A 4,661-nucleotide genomic window follows, 5' to 3' on the forward strand; every position below is an offset into this window, starting at 1 on the left:
GTTAGTCAGGGTTGGATTGTCGCCAGAAGAGTGTCTTCGAAGCAGGATTCCGCAGCGATTTATTTAGTCGCATCCAAGGATGACGAAATCAGCACACGTTTAAAATGCACGTTGCGACGACTAGCTCACACAAATTCTTAAAAATGACTAAATCAAGCTGATCTCTAAGCCTAGGCACTTATTTTATGAAAAATTTTACTTACTCAAGAAATAGTTTCAGACCGAACTCAATGGTCAAGAGCAGCTAGTAAATTAGCAGAACAGAAGAAAATCTCGAGAGCCAGTATTCGGGACACAATAACCGAGTTTTAATTCTCAAGATTCCCTTCTGGAGATTCCCTCCCGCTCAACAGCTATGGGCAAAATGACTCATCAATGAAAACTTACTTGCCTACTACCGAACATAGCATAAAAGCCGGCCAAACAAATGAACAAAAAATAAGTGAACCGATGCATGTTTTTATATGGATATCAACATAGACAAAGTAACAGCAGTAACTTTCTCAAACAAATTCAAGTTATCCAACCCGTAAACATAGCACTCTATCCCATTTTATAAACGAATTTTAAATTCCAATCTAGGAGGCATTTCCTTTGTCTTTGTTTTTGTCATTACCTTTGCCAGCGCTTAGCTACCCGCTAAGATAAATAATCAAACTCTAAGAAACACAGCTTCCGCTTGGAGACAAAACCATGGTCCACTTATTGCGCTTCAATCAAACTGCATCGGTCAGCATAATTGAATTTCACAACGCAGAGAAATAATTACGGCATCAAGCTTTTTATTGTAAGCATAATTGAAAGTTCAAGAAGTTTCAAAAGAAAAGCTTCTGGCCGAGGTTGATAAGATCAGGAATTAGAATCGAGAAGTCAGTCTGTTTTGAGACTGGATCGAGAACAATCTAAAATAAAATCCGATAATAGTGTCTTGTAATATTGTATAAGTTTAAAAAGTTTATCACCAATAAATTTATTTTTTTTTTAAATAATTTTTTAACAACAATTTTAATTGGCGCCAAACGATAATAAGCTATATATGAAACGGAACTTGCCCCACCAATAACCCGTATTTTTAGAGGATAAGTCAAAACATCCTTATAAATCCAACGACATCTAAATACTGTGACAGTGATCGTCAAAAAACTTAATTCGAAATTATTTAATGCAATCCAATTAAGAAATTAAAAAAAAAGGAACACGATACCTTACAGAACTCAACAAAAACAGAAATAAAAAAAAAACACAAGTAAAACCCAACCAAAAAATAATAATAAAAAAAATCAACACCAAGAAGGAAGGAAGAGTAGAGATTATTCCCCCGCCACAGCTGAATACAACAAATTTTATAAAGAAGACCCCAACAGAAAATATTCATGGCATCTAAACTGAAGGAAGACTGCAACGGAAAGTATCGTGAGCAGTATTAAATAATATTAAGTCTTTAAAAACATTTTTTAATAAAACAAGATCCAGATACAGGGAATATTATAAAGTTTTAAAAAAATTAAAATATATATTAACCATTATTAAAAGAAAACAATCTGGAAAATTAAATAAAAAGTTTTGAAGATTTTAATTTAACAATGGCAACTGGAGGTTCAGCTCCAATCCTTTCTGCGTGCTGGCAATCTGACAATGGAATTTATTAACCGATTGATAAGGGTACAATTGAGTGAAGTGACCAGAAAAATTGAAGGGATAGAAGGGAAGATAACCGCTATCAAAAGTGGAAGATTATAAAATCCAAACAATCGACCCAACTATAAAATGTGAAACTACCCAGTCTAACTCCTAGGTACTTTATATCCTTCCGCGTCCTTATTACGTTTTCCCCAACTCTGATATCTATTTCTAATGGGATCCGTTTTCTGGTAACTAGCAGGACCTCGGTTTTTTTGTCAGCCAGATTTAAATCGTGTGAGTTCAACCACCTTTTTACTCTCGTCATTACTTGTGTCAACGTGCGCTGTGCGTATTTTGTATTTCGAGCTGTAATGACTGCGAATATGCTCCATAGTTCCGGTCCAAATATAGATTCTTGAGCTGCTCCTGAAGTTATGTCTATACATTTCTCTCCTGCATTTGTTTGGTACAGTAGCCGTCTGTTGTTAAGATAGTTTTGTATTATCCGCATTAGGTATCCTGAGATTTGAAATCGTCTTCTCAAAGGATCAATTATGTTTCCCCATTGAACAATGTTAAAAGCTTTTTTTACTTCGAGAGTTGCTAGAAGTACTACCGGTCTCAAGAAGTGGTTGCCTTGTTGGATGCTGAGGGCTTGGCTAAGCCCTACAGTTCGGCGCCCCATTTGCTGTGGTGTCGTGGAGTTTTTAAAATCACAAGCAAGAACTGTTATCTTAGACGCCATCCATTTAGTATGTTTGGAAATAAATCGGTCTAGTTGTCTGTTACACTCAGGCAGTTTTCTTTTAATGAATAATTCATATTTGACTATTTTATAGTCAATCTCTTCTGTCTTTTTTTAATTCAGATTATTGTTGTTAATTGCAGGAGGTCGCTATGTCTGAACTCGAACTTGCCTATATAAAATCAAATTATTAGAAAACGAGCAAAAAAGGGCAAAATATATTACTTTATCAACAAAGATAATAGTTAAAGGTACAAACTAATGTTTTAAGCTTTTGTCAGAAATTGTCAGAAAATGAGTTATACTCCACAAAGCACAGGGGACACGTTAGAATTTTCTATTATACACATAAATTGGATGTTAAGCAACACAAAAACAGTACAACTAGACATGTATTAAAAGTGCAAAAGTAAGCAAATAATTTGGCGCGAGTTGCCTTCTTGCAATCAGCTGTTCAACACTGCACTGTAACGAACTGATTTCTTAGTTTCTGCTCGCTACGGCTAGCTCAGAGAGTTTGTTTGTTACTCGCACCAAATTTATGATTTGTGTGATTGCCCGACTAAAGAGAAGACAGAGTTTCAAATTTAAACCACCTTTATTCAGTGACGCTCTTGTGATCCTCGTCTTCGGATGCGCGTCGTCCTTCTTCGCTGGTGCCGCGTCGCTCTCGACGGCGTATCCGTGTCGGCTCGACTGGGGCTTAGGATGTTGTGAGGCAGGGTGTATCGTCCGTGAGATCAGCTAGAGCTTCTCTCCGAACCAACTTTGCGACCAAAGACTTCACCGTCCCTTTCTGACCACGCCAGGTCCTGGTGTTTGCTTGTCCTTTGATTGTTCTAGCTTGCGGAGATCCTCCTCGGATGCCGCTTTGACGCTCGCTTGTACTTTAACTTGTTCCGGGTCTTGTTCCGCGTACTTCTTTTGTTCACTATTCCGCTGTACTTTCACTGATCGTCTATAATACTATCCGGGTACTTTCTTCACTGACTGTCTGTATGTAGGGCACTTTCTTCATTGACTGTCCCGAGCTGCGCCTGCGCCGTCTCTTTTATAGCCCACGTGAATCCTGTTATTTCCCTTTTTGCGCACGGCTCACTCGGGTACAAGGTCCAACTCATGTCCCGTTAGGTCACGGTGTGTCCTCTTTGTGCTTATACTGTTACCGTACGACCATTGCGCCCATTGCCGGTTTGAGTCCAAGGTCCGTTAGTTCACGGTCTCTCCGCTTTGCCGGGGTCCAAGGTCCATTGTTTACAGTTTGACCTGACCGCCCTTGACTCTTCTCGCATTCCAGCCGTCTTCGCTGTTGCCATGCCGAGTTTTAAGACTCCTCACAGCACTTTTAAAGGCATATAAAGGCTGAAATATCAAGATTAATGCGGTGAGTTGATTTAGTCTAGGGAAAATGTACACCAGGTTCCACACATTTCCAAAGGTCGGGAGGGTATAGAGGAACGAGTGATCACTACCCCTAATTCACTGCTATCGGCTATTCCGTTTTGGGGAATTCGCTAAATTAATTATACCCTTTACTCGTAGAGTAAAAGGGTATACTAGATTCGTTGAAAAGTATGTAACAGGCAGAAGGAAGCGTTTCCGACCATATAAAGTATATATATTCTTGATCCGTCTGTCCGTCCGTCTGTCCGTCTGTCCGTCTGTCCGTATGAACGTCGAGATCTCAGGAACTACAAAAGCTAGAAAGTTAAGATTAAGTATACAGACTCCAGGGACATAGACGCAGCGCAAGTTTGTTGCCACGCCCACTCTAACGCCCACAAACCGCCTAAAACGGCCACGCCCACACTTTTGAAAAAGGTTTTGATATTTTTTCATTTTTGTATTAGTCTTGTAAATTTCTATCGGTGTGCCAAAAATGAATTTGCCACGCCCACTACCCACGCCCACAAACCGCCCAGAGCTACGACGCCCACAGTTTTGAAAAATAATGTGATATTTTTTCATTTCTCTATTTGTTTTGCCCATTTCTATCGGTATCCCAAAAAATTTTTTGCCACGCCCCCTCTAACGCCCACAAACCGCCCAAAGCTGCCACGCCCACAGTTTTGAAAAATGTTTTGATATTTTTTCATTTTTGTATTAGTCTTGTACATTTTTATCGACTTGCCAAAAAACTTTTTGCCACGCCCACTCTAACGCCCACAAACCGCCAAAAGCTGCCACGCCCACACTTTTGAAAAATGTTTTGATATTTTTTATTTTTGTATTAGTCTTGTAAATTTCTATTAATTTCCCAAAAAACTTTTTGCCACGCCCACAAACCGCCAAA

This window comes from Drosophila yakuba, chromosome 2L, assembly GCF_016746365.2.
Source record: "Drosophila yakuba strain Tai18E2 chromosome 2L, Prin_Dyak_Tai18E2_2.1, whole genome shotgun sequence".
In the NCBI taxonomy this organism is placed as follows: Eukaryota; Metazoa; Arthropoda; class Insecta; order Diptera; family Drosophilidae; genus Drosophila; species Drosophila yakuba.